At 36.2% G+C, this 21,142-nt stretch overlaps 1 non-coding gene across 1 annotated transcript; it reads right to left on the bottom strand.

Annotated features, from left to right (window-relative positions):
* Positions 1-12,810: 12,810 nt before the first annotated feature.
* On the bottom strand, positions 12,811-12,917 carry LOC141662523 (small nucleolar RNA R71). Its single transcript, XR_012550635.1, has one exon. It is a non-coding gene; the product is annotated as a small nucleolar RNA R71 (small nucleolar RNA).
* Between the last annotated feature and the right edge of the window lie 8,225 nt (positions 12,918-21,142).

Raw genomic sequence — 21,142 nt, 5'->3', positions numbered from 1 at the left:
GTAATAAGAAACGAACAAAGTCTCGTTCCAGTTTGATGAGTAAGCTAATGGTTTAAATTCTGATTGTCGGACCGTCAAGTAGAACGGGACCCGTTATTCAAAGGATGAATTATATGAGAAGGATTAAGAATAATAAAATTGAGGATTATAGTATGTTGTGATAAATGTAAATACCTTTGTGTATTTCTGTGATTTGAGTATGTATTTGAAAAGTTATCTTATTAATGAATATATCGAGTAATTGTTACTCGCATAATCAATAATTAAAAGAGAGCATTATGTGCTAAGGTATATAAATGTGAATGGTGGTGCCTATTGCTAAGTGAATATGTGTTATTTGTGAGTACGTGTATAAATTATAAATTGGTGAGCTTTTAAATGTTTTAAAAAGGATTTACTTGATTTAAATAAGGATTTAATGATCCTTATATGTTTTCTATTAAATAATTGAAATATGATCAAGGTGCGAAATTTGTTTCATTAGCTTTGGAATAATCCCAAATACTTTTTAAAAATGATAGTTGGAATTATTTGGATGTTCTGATGTTTAAAAATGATTTTATGAAGTTTATTTCTATTATTTAGGATTTATGCGTAAAATCCATAAAAATCAATTCGTGCGCATAAAAATTATTTTAAAAATATGAAGAGGGAGATAATTTCATGATCTTTATTTTAAAAATTAGAGCTGCATCATTTTTATGAATTATAAAGCTATTTTACCTTGTAAATTCAGAAATTGCATAAAAGAAAAGAAATAGAAATGGAGATTTACCATTTTGCCCTTAAGTGTATATAAATACACTCACCCTCCCCTTTTTTCTTTCTTCCTTCCCCGGCTTCACTCTCTCTTCTCTCTTTTCTCTCTCGAACTCTCGATAATCTCTCTCTCTCTCTCCGTTCTTTCTTGGTTCTTGCTCGTTTTCAAATCCAAGACCGTGGTTGAGTCTCGTTTTGCTTCTAGTTTCATGTTCTGGGTTTGCATGTCAATTTCATGTTGATGAAAATCAAAGACCCGAAAACCCTCTTCGAATTTAACTTCGAATTTGAAGGGTTTTAGTTTTGATTTTTATGAAAATTAAGCATGTGACTTTAGTTCTTGAGGAATCGATGGTTTTTTTGGTAGGAAACCCTCAATTTCGAGGGCACCACCGGGAATCGCCACCACCGGCAATGAACTCCGGTGAACCGATGGTTAGCTGTGATGCTATGCCTGAGCTCTAATAATCTAAATCCATTCATTTGACTGTTGCATCCTAGTGTAAATGAAATTCAGAAATTTTGATTTTTCGAATCTTTATTTTTGGTTCGAATTATGTATTAAATTCAGTTTTTTGATATGAGTTTATGAATGTTAGTTTGGATTATTAGTTGAATTATGTGTTTAACTGGATTTATCAATTTGAGTTTAGGCATGTCAATATTCTTGAAATATTCGGTTTTAAAAAGAAAGAACGATGGGTTCAATTTACTTTTAAACTCGGTAAACATGGTTTTGGTTCATGCATGTCTGGGTTCGAATGTGCTTAAGTGAAGATTTTATATTTTTTATATCGAATTGTTATTTGGTTCGAATTTTAGATAATACGGTACTAATTGTTTGATTAAATAGGTATGAATGTAAGATATAAGATCAGGCTTGATTGATTTTGAGTGGTATGTGTTAAGGTGCAAATTGTATGTATAAGATGTGTTTTCTATTGTTAAAGTTGATCACTAAGATTTGAACTTGAATTTAAGGAATCGAGTCTTATGTATATAATCGATTGATGTGTTAATTTGACATGTGCTAGATGTATGAGGTCAAATTGCATGTTACATGGAACGTGTATGAATGACTGACTGGTTGCTTGCGTGTTACTTGTATATTTAAAAATAAAAAGGGGATGTATTAGAAAAATTGATTGGTTTGTTGTTGATTGATATCTTTGAGAAAGGGACAACGTATTTACAAATACGTCATGCCCAATTCTCGAGGAGTAAGTGAATAAGTGTGCTTAAAGTATAGATTTGATTTAATTTAGTATCGAGATAGTTGGTGATATAAAGAGTATATACGTATAGACTATTATGTGTTACATGTGTATATGAGAAAAGGTTTTATCGCATTTGGGGTAGAAGTTAGACGTTTTGAGAAATGTCAGGAACTGATCAAGTTGCTAATTAGGGTTCTGTTTTGTATTGTAGATTTGGATAATAGAGGCAATCAAACTAGGAAAGGAAAGGAAATCTTAGGTGGAAGTACATCATGTTCTATTAAGCACGAAAGCTTTTGAGGCAAGTAACTCTGTTTTCTATTATGAATTGTTATAGAGAGGATATTGTTGATGCCATGATAGAATGATAGTTCTTTGTTTTACCTATTATTAATTCTTGAGAAACCCTGTTATTGTTCCCTGGAATTGAAAGAGATATGTCCTAAGTCCAATCATGTATGAGGATTTAGGAATAACTTTTATGTAATCTGTTTTGATTTCATTGATATTAATAAAAGGCTTGTTTTGTTTTTATTACGGGCTCTATCTATTTAAATGTTTAAATAAGATATACCACAGTTTAGAGTAAACCTTTTTATGGATTGTGATGAGATCATAATAATGAGACCTAAAAGATGATAACTCTAAACTTAAATAGTTCCTGATCGTAGGATTACTAACTGGTAATTAATAATCCGCAAAGATCGGTACATACTATGATTGCTTCATTATGAAGGATGTCTGTTCTCATAGACATTTGTGTGGTGACACTATAGCTAGTATGTAGGTGCTTATTATAGAATAAGTTCACTGAACATGACTCACACAGCTGAACAACTGATGGAGTTCACTCACGTGTCAGCAGTTGTTCACATAGTGATAGTTGTACAAGTATCTTTAGACTTGAGGTCATCATAGTCATCTTGTGTACATTGAACTATGCTTTGGTTTAGTTCTTAGTCTCAAGGGACAATTATAAGGGCTCTACTGGGTATAGGAATTTGTACACGAAGATAGTGTATGATCAATAAAGGATCTACCCCTTCCAGTGTAGGAAGAGAATGTTCAATGCTGATCCACTTATGTTAGTTCAGGAATCTCTGGCCAGAGTGAATGAAATTAGAAAGGAGTTTCTAATTTACATTAAATAAAACTAAGCATAGTGAATGGGAAAGCAAGTGATTAAATAAGATAGGCTTGACACAAGTTCCATGCCTTGTATTTAATCGTGATATTGCAGGGTAGAAGGAATTAATTGTACGGTAACTACTCACTGAATAGGTTCTTGGTATTCTAAGCAGTGAATTCGTATTATCCGGATAGTCGCGATATGCTGAGAAGTATCCCTCATGATGTAGAATAAATATGATTAATTAATTAATCATATTTAATGAATTAGAGAATTTATATAAATAATGATAAAATAGTTTTATGATTATTTATTTCTACTACCGGCTTAATATTGAACCTACAGGGTCACACCATAAAAGAGAATGATTTAATGGAGGAGGAATTAATTAATAATGGATGATAATTATTTATATATGAAATAAATAATTAATTGGCAAATTTAATAATTGATTAAATGAGATTTAATTGATTATAAATTAATTAAGAAATGGTTTTAGTATTATTAATTAAGAATTTAATTTTTGGAAATCAAATCAAGTGAGAGAATTATTTTAAAGAGTTTAGAAAAAGGATTAATAATTAAAAGGCGTTTTAATTATTAGTGAGAATAATAAAGGGTTAATAATAATAATATTTTATGGGAAAATTTTCAGCTGAAAATTTTGCCTATAAATATACTATTATAAACCCTATTTTTGCCTCAACCAAAAAGATTTACAAAACCCTAATTCTCTCCATCTCCTCCTCCTTCATTACATCGTTTTCTTGGTGGATACCGGTGGAGTGCTTCACACTTGAGGAGCAGCTGCTAAGGATCTCCGTTCATCATTTTTGGATCTCCGTTAAAGACCTGCATCTTTCCATTAACGTAAAGCTTCTTAAGGTAAACATACTGAACTACGAATTAAATATTATTTTTCGCATGGATCCTGCGGAGGGTTTCGGTTTTTTAAGATTTAAATTTACGTTTCCGCTGAGTTTATGTGCTAAAAACCCTTCAATGGCATCAGAGCTACTTGCGAAAAGTTTTTAATTCGTTTATGTGTTTAACTGTTTTCGATATATGAGCATGTACGTGATTCGCCATGATTTGATGTTGATATAATATGCTTATATATGTATGGTTTTGAATATATGATATTCATGTGAGTTGTATAATCATAAGATGATTATGTAATCTGTATATATACTGATATATACATGATTTATGTTTGTTCTAATTATAAGAATCATATTAGATACGGATTCTGAATTGGCTGCTGCAGATTTGCTGAAATCTGGGTCTGGTGTCCGATTTACGCAAACGAATACCCTATTCCATAGGTAAACGAGCGTCTGAACAAAACTGATAGCTAAAGCTATTAACGACTCGTCTGTAAGGCATTTGACGTCGTTTACTACCCGTAAATAGTGATTCTTGTTATTCTGATTTGATTCTGATTTTTCTGATTTTTGTCATATTTTCTTTTTATGATTAGATCATGGATAATATGATATCTTAATATCAGATTATGTGTTTTAACATGCTTTTATGTGTTGTATGAGCATGGTGGATGGTTATGGCCTTTCGACCTTAGTGTAATGATTTTGGTTTTGGTTTTAAATACGACTTGCATGTCGTCAATCTTTGTAATCATAAATCTCGAATGTAACTCGAGTTATTCTTGTAAGTTCATTAGATTAGTTTTACTTTCAATCATGTAATGTAATTGAAGACTCAAGAAGGCTATCCAATGGAGGTGATACAAAGAAGAAGACGAGGCATACAAGAAGACTTATGTAATAAGTAGTTGTATTTATTTCCATCACCATATTAGATTGACCTTGATCTTTATCATGAGCTTGATAAAGATCACATAGGATGGGGCCATAACCAAACACATTTACTTTATTGCACTTTACATTTACTTGCTTATTTAATTTTATATATGAGATATATGCCTATGTTTACCATGCGATGATAGATTTAGGTGAACTTAAATCAATATAAGGCGTGCTCTAGAAAATCTAGAATAGGAATCATTTCTTGCATTAACAATAAATATTATGAATACGATCATGAGATTCTTGTGTTTATGAAACACGTAATTGAATATGAATTTTCAATATTGAGAGAAAGGATGATTCTGTCAACAACAGATTTCTATCTGTAAGAAAGGGTTATTAAGTGACGCCTCTTGACAATGCTCCACCCGATCTGGGAATCATCTGATTATCGATTATTGATTTGAAATATTTAATTTAAAAGGAAGAATCTCTTTATAATATGATTATGATTGTAACGTAATATAATCCCTCTAAAATTAAATAATATCAAGTAGTAATTGGCCAATGACACAATGGGCTTGTGTCGGTCATAGCCTTCCAACATGGTAGAAAGTGGTTCTTATTTTTAAATCATTGTCGTTTCGTGCTACAGCCGAGGGCTTTGATTTCGAAATAAGAAATACTTGTCTATTACATAGAGATGTGTACATTGAATTAGAATCTAAAGGTCGGTACGTGCTACAGCTGTGGGTCGTTGGAGACTGATTCAATTGTACGAAATGTTGGGTTAGACTTGACTTAGAATATTGAGTTTGTCGTGCCACAGCCGTGACTCAATTATTCAAGAGGCTAAACTTATATTAGGGAATAACATAAGATGTAATTGACAAGAGTTGTCTACCTATTGAACATCACATGATGTTTCGTGCTACAGCCGAGGTTGTGTGATGAAATGTAGGATCCCTATTCCCACTAGCATTATGAATGCTTAATTTTCACTTAGGGGGTTGAAAAAATTAGATAAACTAGTGGGAGACACTTATGAATAAAGACCCGATTCATATAGTGTTTTTAAATGAAATCGAATATTTGCTAAGTGTTATTATGTGTTTATCATTTACAGATTTACTATATTCGTCATGTCTTCTGCACTATCACTCCGGAGCATACTAGATGCTCACAAGTTGACTGGTCCTAATTTAGCTGTTTGTTTTCACTGTAACAAGTTGGGGCACTGGAAGAGGAACTGCACGGTTTACCTTGCAGAATTGAAGAAGAAGGATAGTGAGACTACCGCTTCTGATTCAGGCATGTTCATGATCGAAGTTAATATGTTACTAGGTCAAATTTCTACTTGGGTATTAGATACTGCCTGTGGTTCTCATATTTGCAATTCATTGCAAGGACTAAAGGGAAGTAGGACTCTTGAAAAAGATGAGGTGATTCTACGTATGGACAATGGAGCAAGGGTTGCGGCCATATCTGTAGGATCATTTAGTTTACATATGCCTACGGGCAAGACTATTATTTTGAATAATTGTTATTACGTTCCCTCTATTGTGAGGAATATTGTTTCTATTCATATGTTGGATGTGGATGGTTTTTCACTTATTATTAAGAATAATGAATGTTCTATCCTTAGAGATAATGTTCTTTTTGGACGTGGCAAATTAAATAATGGTCTGTATGTATGTGACGTAGAGCATGATTTACTTCAGATTGAACAAACTAATAAAATAAAACGAGATGATGAAAATCTGACCTATTTATGGCACTGTAGGCTATGTCATATTAGTGAAAATAGACTGCGGACATTGCATAAGGAAGGATTACTTGACCCCTTTGATTTTGAATCATATCCTACATGTGAGTCTTGTCTATTGGGTAAAATGACCAAATCTCCATTTAGTGGACATGGAGAGAGGGCTACAGATTTGCTAGGATTGGTACACACAGATGTATGTGGACCAATGTCTACGCAAGCCATGGGTGGATTTTCGTACTTCATTACTTTCATAGATGATAGATCTAGATTCAGATATGTGTATTTGATGAAACACAAGTCCGAAGCCTTTGAAAAGTTCAAAGAATATAAACATGAAGTGGAGAAACAAACCAAACACAGTATTATAACTCTTCGATCAGATCGAGGTGGTGAATACTTGAATGGAGAGTTTCTAGATTATCTCAAAGAAAATGGTATAGTCTCCCAGTGGACTCCTCCATATACTCCACAGTTAAATGGGGTATCTGAAAGGAGAAATCGAACTTTGTTAGACATGGTTCGGTCCATGATGAGTTATGCGAATTTCCCAGTTATCCTATGGGGTTATGCATTGGAAACCTCAGCATATTTACTGAATAAGGTGCCTTCCAAATCTGTTCCTCAAACACCATATGAGATATGGAAAGAAAGGAAACCGAGTCTTAAACACGTTAAGATTTGGGGATGTCCAGCTTATGTCAAGAAAGTTGACCCAGATAAGCTGGAATCTCGATCCGTAAAATGTAATTTTGTGGGATATCCTAAAGAGACTTTGGGGTATCACTTTTACACCGATCATCGGGTGTTTGTCTCCAGACATGCTACCTTCTTGGAAAAGGAGTTTATCCTTAAAGGAAATAGTGGGAGCAAAATTGAACTTGATGAAGTTCAAGAAGCACAAACTACTATGGATCAAGTGGAAACACCTGTTCAGACTGAACAACCTTCTGTGGAACAGCCCATTCGTAGGACAGGGAGAGTGTCTCGCCAACCTGAGAGGTATTATGGCCTTGTCATTAAGAATGACAATGAGTTGTCAATCATTTATAATGACGACCCTGTGACCTATAATGAGGCTATGAGTAGTGTTGACTCAGAGAAATGGCATAGTGCCATGAAAATCCGAAATGGAATCTATGTATACCAACCAAGTATGGACTCTAGTTGAGGCGCCTGAAGGTGTTAAGCCTATTGGGTGCAAGTGGGTATACAAAAGAAAGATTGGAGCAGATGGCCAGGTGGAGACCTATAAGGCCAGGCTCGTGGCAAAAGGATTCAAATAAAGGCAAGGGATTGACTTTGATGAAACTTTTCGCCTGTAGCCCTGTTAAAATCAATTCGGATTTTGCTTGCGATTGCTGCTTACTACGACTATGAGATCTGGAAAATGGACGTGAAAACGGCCTTCCTCAATGGGGACTTGAGGAGGAAGTGTATATGACACAACCAGAGGGTTTTCTTTCCAAGGGAAATGAACACCTAGTGTGTAAGCTGCTTGCGAACCATATATGGTTAAGGCAAGCTTCTCGTAGATGGAACATCCATTTTGATGAGACAATCAAAGAGTTTGGTTTTATCAAAAACATAGATGAACCATGTGTCTACAAGAAGGTTAGTGGGAGCGCGGTAACATTTCTTGTATTGTATGTGGATGACATACTTCTTATAGGAATGATATACCGATGCTACAATCAGTCAAAGTATGGCTATCAAAGAACTTCACCATGAAGGACTTGGGAGAAGCATCCTACATTCTCGGTATGAAGATCTATAGAGATAGATCTAGAAGAATGATAGGTCTTACCCAGGGTACATATATCCAGAAAGTGCTTAAAAGGTTTAGCATAGAAAACTCCAAAAGAGGTCTCATACCGATGAGCCATGGAGTATCCCTTTCCGAAAAAAAATGTCTCCTAAGACACCTGAGGAAAGAGAGCGTATGAGTAAGATTCCTTATGCTTCAGCAATAGGATCTATCATGTACGTGATGTTGTGTACAAGGCCTAATGTTGCTTATTTAATTAGTGTGACGAGCAGATATCAGTCCAATCCAGGTGAAGACCACTGGAAAGCAGTGAAAAACATCCTTAAGTACTTGCGAAGGACTCAGGACATTTTTCTTGTTTTTGGTGGTGAATTTGAGTTGAAAATAGAGGAGATGTCAACGTCGAGAGAGTTGACACACATAACAACGTAGCAGACCCACTCACAAAGCCACTTTCTCAGAGTCACTTTGATCGTCATAAAGACAAGATGGGTATTAGATACCAGAGTGATTGGCTTTAGTACAAGTGGGAGATTGAAAGAGATATGTCCTAAGTCCAATCATGTATAAGGATTTAGGAATAACTTTTATGTAATCTGTTTTGATTTCATTGATATTAATAATAGACTTGTTTTATTTTTATTGCGGGCTCTATCTATTTAAATGTTTAAATAAGATATACCACAGTTTAGAGTAAACCTTTTTATGGATTGTGATGAGATCATAATAATGAGACCTAAAAGATGATAACTCTAAACTTAAATAGTTCCTGATCGTAGGATTACTAACTGGTAATTAATAATCCGCAAAGATCGGTACATACTATGCTTGCTTCATTATGAAGGATGTCTGTTCTCATAGACATTTGTGTGGTGACACTATAGCTAGTATGTAAGTGCTTATTATAGAATAAGTTCACTGAACATGACTCACACAACTGAACAACTGATGGAGTTCACTCACGTGTCGGCAGTTGTTCATATAGTGATAGTTGTACAAGTATCCTTAGACTTGAGGTCATCATAGTCATCTTGTGTACACTGAACTATGCTTGGTTTAGTTCTTAGTCTCAAGGGACAATTATAAGGGCTCTACTGGGTATAGGAATTTGTACACGAAGATAGTGTATGATCAATAAGGATCTACCCCTTCCAGTGTAGGAAGAGAATGTTCAATGCTGATCCACTATGTTAGTTCAGGAATCTCTGGCCAGAGTGAATGAAATTAGAAAGGAGTTTCTAATTTACATTAAATAGAACTAAGCATAGTGAATGGGAAAGCAAGTGATTAAATAAGATAGGCTTGACACAAGTTCCATGCCTTGTATTTAATCGTGACATTGCAGGGTAGAAGGAATTAATTGTACGGCAACTACTCACTGAATAGGTTCTTGGTATTCTAAGCAGTAAATTCGTATTATCCGGATAGTCGCGATATGCTGAGAAGTATCCCTCACGATGTAGAATAAATATGATTAATTAATTAATCATATTTAATGAATTAGAGAATTTATATAAATAATGATAAAATAGTTTTTATTATTATTTATTTCTACTACCGGCTTAATATTGAACATACAGGGTCACACCATAAAAGAGAATGATTTAATGGTGGAGGAATTAATTAATAATGGCTGATAATTATTTATTTATGAAATAAATAATTAATTGGCAAATTTAATAATCGATTAAATGAGATTTAATTGATTATAAATTAATTAAGAAAATGTTCTTAATATAATTAATTAAGAATTTAATTTTTGGAAATTAAATCAAGTGAAGAGAATTATTTTCTAAAGAGTTTAGAAAAAGGATTAATAATTAAAAGGTGTTTTAATTATTAGTGAGAATAATAAAGGGTTAATAATAATAATATTTTATGGGAAATTTTCAGCTGAAAATTTTGCCTATAAATATACTATTATAGACCCTATTTTTGTCTCAACCAAAAAGATTTACAAAACCCTAATTCTCTCCATCTCCTCCTCCTTCATTACATCGTTTTCTTGGTGGATACCGGTGGAGTGCTTCACACTTGCGGAGCAGCTGCTAAGGATCTCCGGTTCATCGTTTTTTTGATCGCCATTAAAGACCTCCATCTTTCCATTAACGTAAAGCTTCTTAAGGTAAACATACTGAACTACGAATTAAATATTATTTTTCGCATGGATCCTGCGGAGGGTTTTGTTTTTTTTTTAAGATTTGAATTTACGTTTTCGCTGTGCGTTTATGTGCTAAAAACCCTTCAGGAATAAGCTTGTTATCAATCATTGTGACAATTGATAAGTGGCATTTTGTACCACTTAGAACGTCTTAAAATGGCTTAAATTGGTGTCTTGAAATCAAGTATTTGTGTATTTGATGCGTTTTTTCTAGTGTTTATGCATTTCAGGGTATTAGTTGCATTTCGAAGGAGGAATCATCAAGAATAAGCCTTGGCATGTGTTCACCATTGCGAGAGGAAAAGAACGGGCAGATTACGGCGAAGAAACGGAGCAAACCTGGAAATTTTCCAGTAGGGTCCTGCGCGCCCGCGCAGCAATGCTGAGCGGCCGCGCAGCAGCCTTGCGCGCCCGCGCAGAAATGCTGAGCGGCCCGCGCAGGGTCGGGGAAAATAATATATTGTTTTAGACTTCTACTTCTGTTTGGCTTCCAACTTCTATGTAATCTGAGTTTTATGGGACTATTATATAAGTAGATTTGAGACGTTTTTCACAGAGTATTAAGAGGGGATTATGTTTTAGATTGTGTTTTGCAAGAAGCGAAGGAGATAAGGAAGAAGACCGATTTAGCACACAGCAGCGAAGAGGAAGCATATATTCTTGTGATTCTTGTTTCGTTGTAACGTTGGATGCTAGTTTTCTTGCTTTGACTTATTTACTCTTGTGACGTACTCTGTTTTAATATAATTAGTTTAGTTGTTATTTTCTTGTGTTCGTTTATCATGATTTCATATGAACCCATGATGGCGATAAGTTCTATTATGGGCTAATCGTGATCGTGGGGTTGCAACAGATTTATTATAGAATTCTTTAGTTAATTGTTTAATACTTTAGTGTGTGATGATTGCATGATATCTAGTATTGGTTGTGCGTATTCGTCTTATATGCGTCGCGAACATATAAGATAGGGTGTTAATCTCTTGTGAAGCGACAGTGGATCTTGAGATTTAGAACTTGCCATGCTAGCATAGGTTCATGTACGTTGTGTATGATTAGTGGGTAACTCTAACAGTTTTATTTGCCCTATGTAATCAAAAGGAATAACTTGTGTTTAAATCGTTGTGTTGTCAATTTCTGTAGACATATAGGAAATCAACATAATTGATGACTATTCAACTTCTATCTTAATTGTGGATGTTTGGTAGAATGGTATTAGTACAATAAAAGTTGGCTTTTATCAGTTTTGTGTTATTCGATTAATATCATCACTGTCACATGCTAAAGGTAATAACTATGGCTATAGAAGAAAGTAATAATGAAGTTATGATCTCATGAGTATTTATTATTGATAAATTGCAGTGTTAGTTAAGTGGTTAATTAAGTAGTTAATTATAGTTAATATTCAACCAACAATTTTAAGTGTTATTATCTTAACATTGAGAAGTAATCATACATTGGTGAGTGAGTTAAATTAGACAATAACTTAGTCTGAGTCTCTGAGGGAACGAATTAGAAAGTATTCTATATTACTTGCGAACGCGTATACTTGCGTGAATATTAGTGCGTGATTTCGCCCTAACAAGTTTTTGGCGCCGCTGCCGGGGACTCGGCGTAGTTGTTTAGTTTATGTACTTACCATCATTGGTCATTAGGACTCAGTGATTAGGACGTAGTAGTTAATTACTCTTTTCGGTTGTGTTTCAGGTACTTTAGTGCGTTTATGCAAACTCGTTCTCGTGCTCGCAAGAGGACCTTTGATACAGCTGAGGAGAAAGACGAAGTTCTTGATACACCGGGGAAGTTAGATTTTGAGGATTCGGATTCAGGAACTGAGCAGAAAGAACCAGTAAACATGGGAGATCATATTGTTCAAGCTGATCCAGCTCTTATGGATTTTTCTCGGCCTAAAATTGATGACATTCAGTCAAGCATCCTTTATCCGGCTATTCAAGCTAACACCTTTGAAATCAAGTCGGGCACTATTCAGATGGTGCAGAATTCTGTTTCTTTTGGAGGAGCGGCAACTGAAGACCCCAACATGCACATAAGGAATTTTGTCGAGATCTGCAGCACTTTTAAGTATAATGGCGTGACTGATGAGGCTATCAAGTTGAGGCTTTTCCCATTCTCACTGAGGGATACGGCTAAAGACTGGTTACATTCTGAACCAGCTGGGTCAATCACTACGTGGCAAGATCTTGCGCAAAAGTTTCTGGTGAAGTTTTATCCAATGGCAAAGACTGCTGCTATGAGGAGTGCTCTTACTCAGTTTGCGCAGCAACCTACAGAATCTATGTGCGAGGCTTGGGAACGCTACAAGGAAATGTTGAGAAAATGTCCACATCATGGAATGCCGGATTGGATGGTAATCACTGGTTTTTATAATGGTTTGGGGGCTCAATCTCGGCCCATGCTCGATGCAGCAGCTGGAGGCGCCTTATGGGCTAAAAGCTATACTGAGGCGTACAATCTTATTGAGACGATGGCTGCAAATGAGCATCAAAACCTAACTCAGAGGATGACATCAGGCAAGTAGCAGGTATTCTGGAAGTTGATGCAGCCACCGCTATTGCAGCCCAGCTCCAAGCGCTATCAATGAAGGTTGATTCTTTGGCTACGTATGGAGTTAATCAAATAGCTATGGTTTGTGAGCTTTGTGCAGGTTCTCATGCTACGGATCAGTGTTCTCTTGTCAACGAATCTGTTCAGTATGTGAATAATTATCAGCGACAACAGCAGCCTGTGCCAGCAACCTATCATCCTAACAACAGAAATCATCCAAATTTCAGCTGGGGAAATAATCAGAATGCTATTCAGCCACCATATCAGTAAGGAGTGAGTAAACAGTTTAACCCACCTGGATTCCAGCAACCACAGCAGTATGCTACAAGACAATCATATCCTCAACAGGGAAGTGCAGCTGCACCTACTAGTGTTGATTTTGAGGAACTTAAGCTGTTGTGCAAGAGTCAGGCGGTTTCTATCAAGACCTTGGAAAATCAAATCGGTCAATTAGCCAATGCAGTGCTCAATCGTCAACCTGGCACTCTTCCCAGTGACACGGAAGTACCAGGCAGGAAGGAAGCTAAAGAGCAAGTCAAGTCTATTACCTTAAGGTCTGGAAAAGTAGCTGATGCTGAAAAGGCAAAAGAAGTCGAAGCTGAAGTTCGAGATGAAGAATCTAAGCAAAGGGAGAAAGCGGCGGAACCAAGGAAGACTACTGTTGAACACACTCTGCCTGAGGCTAATACAGGGGAGAAACAGCTCTATCCTCCACCACCTTTTCCTAAGAGATTGCAGCAACAAAAGCTGGATAAACAGTTCGGGAAGTTTCTGGAGGTGTTCAGAAACTTCACATCAATATACCTTTCGCTGAGGCTCTGGAACAAATGCCTAGTTATGCGAAGTTTATGAAAACTATTCTTTCAAGGAAGGTGAAACTGGATGACCTTGAAACCGTTGCTCTCACGGAAGAATGCATCGCGGTTCTGCAACAAAAGTTACCACCCAAAACTGAAAGATCCAGGAAGCTTCACCATTCCTTGCACCATTGGCAATCTAACTTTTGACAAGTGCCTTTGTGATTTGGGAGCAAGCATTAATCTGATGCCGTTGTCGATCTTTAAAAAGCTGGATCTACCTGATCCAAAACCCACATACACCCACATACATGTCGCTACAATTGGCGGACCGTTCCATTACTTACCCAAGGGGCATAGTTGAGGATGTGCTCGTCAAGGTGGATAAGCTCTTCTTTCCTGCTGATTTTGTTATTCTGGATTTTGAGGAAGATAAAAAGATTCCCATAATTTTGGGGAGGCCTTTCTTGGCAACTGGCCGTACCTTGATAGATGTGCAAAAAGGAGAACTTACTATGCGGGTTCAAGATCAGGATGTGACCTTCAACGTATTCAAGGCAAATGAAATTCCCTACAGAAGATGAGGAGTGCTTAAAAGTGGATGTGATTGATTCTGCGGTTACTTCGGAACTCGATCACATGCTAATGTCTGATGCATTGGAAAAGGCCTTAGTGGGGGAATTTGACAGTGATGATGAAGATAGCAACGAGCAATTACAATATCTGAACGCTTCTCCCTGGAAGCGAAAGCTAGATATACCATTTGAATCTCTTGGTACTTCTGACCTCAAGAACGCTGAAGAGAAGCTCAAACCATCAATAGAGGAAGCGCCTACCTTAGAGCTCAAACCATTACCTGAACACTTGAGGTATGGCTTTTTAGGTGATTCATCTACGTTACCTGTTATTATTTCAGCTGACCTTTCAGGTAGTGAGGAAGACAAGTTCTTAAGGATTTTGAGAGAATTCAAATCGGCTATAGGATGGACTATAGCAGACATCAAGGGGATAAGTCCCTCATATTGTATGCATAAAATTCTGTTAGAGGAAGGTAGTAAGCCAACTGTGGAACAGCAGCGAAGACTGAACCCAATCATGAAGGAGGTGGTGAAGAAAGAAATTCTAAATGGCTAGATGCAGGCATCATTTATCCTATTTCTGACAGCTCGTGGGTGAGCCCTGTACAATGTGTTCCTAAGAAGGGAGGTATCACTAGTGGTCGCAAATGAAAAGAATGAGCTCATCCCTACTCGAACAGTTACAGGATGGAGAGTATGCATGGATTATAGAAAACTTGAACAAAGCCACAAGAAAGGATCACTTCCCTCTCCCATTTATTGATCAAATGCTTGACAGATTGGCGGGACATGAGTATTTTTGTCTTCTGGATGGGTATTCCGGGTATAATCAGATTTGTATTGCACCAGATGATCAGGAAAAGACTACCTTCACTTGTCCATTTGGCACATTTGCTTTTCGTAGAGTTTCATTTGGGTTATGTGGCGCCCCGGCCACCTTCAGAGATGTATGATGGCTATATTCTCTGACTGATTGGAAATAACGTCGAAGGTTCATGGATGACTTCTCCGTCTTTGATCACTCATATGATGAATGCTTGAATAATCTGCGCGCCGTACTCAAAAATGCGTGGTGTAACACCCCCAGATCCGGGGTCGGGGATCCGGGTCGTCACGGTCTTTCTTTCCACAATATCACTTCACTTAATTAATAATAAATAACCTTATGCTGTGACCCCACACTAACACACACCACAACCCGTTATAGTCTCAGAGATGAAATTTAAATAAGTACAAGTCTTTGAATCCACAATTTAAAAGTTATTACAACCCAAATGATTACTTGATAAATTTACAGTTAATTGCCATTATCTGCCACAAGTTATAATTATACATAATTGATTCTCAAAAGTAGATGGTCTGATCTACAATAGATCTACCTCTGCAGCTATAGCAGCTACAACATCAACGGGAAGACGCGGGACGCTTCCCACGCGCTTGCGCTGGGTCTGCTGGAGTCTGGCCATCTTTCCTAACTGTTGTTGTGTGATGAAGAAATAAAGCAAGGGTGAGCAGCAAGCCCACCAAAATAATATGTATAATGATTTACAATATATGAGCCTACTCATAATACTCATGAAAGTCTTGGTCAAAAGAAATGAACCAAGTTTGATATCTTAATGCGATGAAGTCGCAAAATATTCAGTATATACATATATACTTTTCAAAATATTGGAAGTCCTCTTTCATGCATAATATACACAAAGTCCCAGTGTATAACTGTATAAAATATATCGTTGCAAGGTGATCTCATATATCTAACCTTGTCTCAACGTTTTTCTGAAAATCTTTGTCATTCATAAGACAATTATTAATTAGATATAGTTTAAAAGATGAGGTTACCAAATACCCCAATATACTTATATCTTTCCCAATACTACTTGAACTACCACCGTTCAAGTTATAACCAGTTTCAAAGGTTCATCACATAGATGAGACTACAAGACAAGATTTGAATAGATTCAATCTTTGAATATCATTATAAATAATGAAGTTACGAGATACTTCATTAAGTCCCGATATATAAATATATTCATATATATCTCCCATACATTTCCTGAAAACCTCTGTCATGTAAAGTGAACAGAGTTGCAATATCCAATGAATTTGGAAGGAAAGAATTTTGGCATAAACCAGATATCTTGCTGATCAGGCAAAGATACCAATAAGTAACCTTTTCTACTAGTAGATGGATGATCCCCCACCGATCATCACCCTGGCCACATAAGGACCTTGTGCTGGACCGCCACCCGGCCTCTTACGCGTTGATGGACTGCCACCCCCACTTACACTTCATAGACCGTACCCCGGCCTGTCGCTTATGCCGACTCAATTAGATGGGCTTACTTCCCGAACATTGGGCAAGTAATCAATTCATTTACCAAAACTGCAACCTCGTTGCGAATATAAAATACACCACAGAGCCGGATTCCCCAGGTTTTTGAGCGAGTATTTAAATCCCCTTAAAAAAAGGAAGATCTTAAATATAAAATGAGTTTTGGGATCCGCTCTGACTTTAAAAATCATTTTGAAGACTCGAAAACAGTTTATAGAGTGTTTGGAGTAAAGCTGATTTAATGAAGTAAATCAGTCCCCAGAATATTTAGAAAATGACTGAATATTATTATTTAAATAATATTCCCATAAAGAATAATCTTTATAAAATAATTGAAGTAGAAGTATTAAAACTTATACTTGAAACGAGTATTAAATAACCAAAGATATACTTATATGAAAGTATTATCTTTATTTGAATAATCAAATAAGTTTGATTATTAACACCTTATTCTTTAATAAAATAAAGAATATCTCAGCAAATAATCGGAGTCATAGATCCTCAAATGAATATTCAAATAATATTCATTAAATATATAAACTGAGTAATAAACCCTCGAATGAATATTCAAATAATATTCAGATAATAAAATAAAGGAGTCTAAGTCCTCGAATGAATATTCAAAATAATTCAGATAATAAAATAAAAGGAGTCATAAGTCCTCGAATGAATATTCAAATAATATTCAAATAATAAAATAAAGGAGTCATACGCCTTCGAATTATTCGAAATAATATTCAATATAAATAAAGTTAAAGTTATCGAATAAACCTTATTCGATTAATAGTTTTGAAAACTATGACCATATATATATATATATATATATATCCTATATACAAAATCTACTCGGGATCCTCGACTCCCGTTTTAGAAAATATTTTCACCTTTGGTCCCTGTACTAAGGGTATATGCAAGTTACCGCTATCCTCTAGCATAGGTATTATCAACTGAACCAACAGATATATTTCAAGAATATGAAACAGGCATGCATATATACCATATCACATGCTACAATATATCGCAAGAATTTGCTAAATAACCAACATGCATCTATCGCAAGATAATGCATATACAATGTTACATCACAACAACAGTATAACGGATAGAATACTTGCCTGAGCGACTTGGGGTGAGAAAGGCTCGGGACGAGTCTGGTAACCTATAAACAACAAGTAATTTGGAATTAAACCAAATCACTTGTAAATCTATACTTTAACTAACTTAGACTCTAACGCTTGTTTTGCGCTCACTGATTCGCTTAATTCACTCGGTACCCTCGGCTCCACCATTTTTAATAATTTAACCTTTACGAGTTTTAAAGCGATTCCTTCGCGAGTGTCTTACCAACTGCCTAACACACTTACCATAAATGTTTCATACATTAATTAACCCTTTTTGGTCTTTAACCTATTTCAAAGTAAGGCGAGGGAAAAGTTTCGTTCGCGAAACGCCGTTACTTGAAACGGTCGTTTCTCCTAAACCGTGCATCGGAATCGAACGAACTACATATCAAAACGAAGCTCGTAACATGAGCTATCTAAACATGGCAGTGGTCATAATCTAGCAGGGGGTTCTCGGGTCCTAATGTTATGCACAAAAACAGTCCAAAGAAAATCGACGTTACGACGGCTATGTTTACGCGATTACCAATGTTTAAACTACTCCAATTAACCACCAACCAACTCATAACCATCAATACAACAAAACTTCACCTAAACCATACCACATCAGTCCATAATCTCTCCAAGGTTTTCAACTCAAACAACCACAATCAAGACCTATGAACTATAATCAAGCTTCAATTACCAAAACACTTCCAAATCAAACCAAACTACTAATAATCACAATCCATGCTTCTCATTTCACAACACCAACCATTAAACTTACTAACAAATAAAGTAAAGGCTAGGGTTTGAAGTTTATACCTTCCTTGGGAGGTTTAAGTTGCTAGGAAGCCTTAGGGAGCCTCCTACAAGCTTGATCTTTCCAAAGAAATCAAGAACACAAAGTTAGGCTTTGAAGTTTCTAAAAGTCCGATTTAAAGAACTGTAAAAATGAGGGTCTTACCATGATTATTTGGACGAGACTTGTGAACAAGAGTTGTAGGCCATCTCAATACCTTTCCAATGAGCTATAGAACACAATATTTGAGTGATGAAGGAGATACAGCAGTTTTAGTGTTCTGGTTCTGTTTTGGCCGAGAGCATGAAGAACAATGCCTTGGTTTCTTTTTGATTTTGATGAAAAATGATTTGCTTGGCTTGGTTGGTTTGATTTTTGTGTTTGTTTTAGTAAATTACCTAGTTGCCCTTGATTTTGTGGTTAAAAAGCCACCACATCTCCTTCCTTCCCATGTCATGCTTGTGTCATCCTCATGATGTCATCCTCCCCTCCTTGTCCTCTTTCTATTGGTTGGATGACATCATCCCCACTAATCCCCTTGATTAACTTCCTAATCGTTTGCCTAATGACCGCTGATCTGTTATACGGTTCGCTTAACTTTCGTTTTCGTTTATCGTTTGAGGGATCATACCCGGGATCTTATTACTTAGGTTCCCTTAACCTTTCTCAATATATTATATTCCTTTTATGATCCTCTCCTATAATCCTTTAATTTAAATCCTTTTTATCCTGTTACCTTTTTCTCAAATCTTTCCGTATCTAGTGTATTTCCGGGAAAAATCAAAGTGTTCGGATTTGGATTCTGACGATCTTTACATACACTTATATCCCATATAAAGTACTAATAAAATCTCAGAATATCCATATCAGAACCCCTACATAGTGTGGCATGAAAAGTTTTCTCATTCAGCAAAAACACTATTCATAAGGGTTTCAAAAATTTCCCAAAAATTGGGGTTATTACAGTCTCCCCTCCTTAAAAGGATTCCGTCCCGGAATCAGATAGAAAGTGAATAGGGATACTCTCTTAGCATTGCACTTTCTAACTCTCGAGTAAATTTTCCCACATTGTGGTTCTACCATCAAACTCTTACTAGTTTGATAACCCTTCTCCTAAGCACTCGTTCCTTTTTACTCTATACCCTTCCTGGTTGCTCCATATAGGTTACGTCTGGTTGCATGTCTATGCGCTCATATGCCCCTATTTGTCTGGCATCCGAATTACACTTCCTTAACATTGATACGTGGAACACGTTATGAACTTGCTACAGGTTCGGGGGTAGGGCTAGCTCCTATGCTAACTTCCCAAACGTCTTAATATATCCAAGGGTCCAACAAATTGTAGACTTAGCTTTCCTTTCTTTCCGAACCTCATCAATCCTTTCCAAGGGTTTCCAAGGGGATACCTTAACACACTAGGTCCCCTATTCTATCTTTGTTCTTTTGTCAAATCAACATACTCTTATGTCCATCTTGGGCTACTACCAGCCGTCCTCTGATTAGATCTATTATATCCTTGGTCCTTTGGACTACTACTGCGGGTCCGAGCATCTTGCGCTCTACAACTTCATCCTAACATAAGGGAGATCGACATTGTCTTCCCTCAAGGATCTCATAAGGCGATACCTCAATACTGACATATGATCTATTGTCATAAGAAACTCAACCCGTGTTAAGTGATCATTCCAATTCTTTCAAGTCTATTGCACAGACTCTCATTATAGCTTTAGCATTAGAGCTTTTGCTTCTCACTACCCATCTTTTTCCCAGTTCGTAATCGCTACTACCTTCCGTTCCTAATATTATACTAGTTATACTTTTGCTCGTTAGCGTTCTATAACCTTTTAATAACCACGTCAACCTTAGTATCACGAATGTGTTTCCATTCCGCATACTACCACCACTTTATTACTCCTTTTTCAGTTGTTTCTATTTTCCAAAATTTGATCAATCAAATAGAAGTAAAGGAATTTGTTGAGAGATCACTATGATCATGAACACTTGTTATATTGCATAGTTAGTACAGAAGGTGGCCAGCCTTTAGTACTTGACAAGCAATTAAACAATAGATGGTATCCTACTAGGCTTCTATCACACAGATAGATAGTCATTCGGCAATACCTCCCCTTCTGGAAGGGTTGTTCTTCTCAGATTACATGAAATGAAAAGAAGAGAAAGAACGAACTGAAGAGAATTGTATATAATAAAAAATATATATATATACTGCCACAAAATATCTGGCTTGGAACCTACCTCTGAATTATAGAGGTTTGTCATAGGAGAACAAAACATAAACGTATTTATATCAGCATCAAGTATTATAGCATCGTATTTCCCATGCCTAAATATTTCTATTCCGTCCATCATTCTATGGACCCATGCTCTTCCTCGAGCTTATACACA

The sequence above is a fragment of the Apium graveolens genome, chromosome 5 (genome assembly GCF_009905375.1).
Source record: "Apium graveolens cultivar Ventura chromosome 5, ASM990537v1, whole genome shotgun sequence".
NCBI classification, from domain to species: domain Eukaryota; kingdom Viridiplantae; phylum Streptophyta; class Magnoliopsida; order Apiales; family Apiaceae; genus Apium; species Apium graveolens.
Note: the sequence above shows the minus strand (reverse complement) of the source record. Positions and strands in the feature narration are given on the sequence as shown.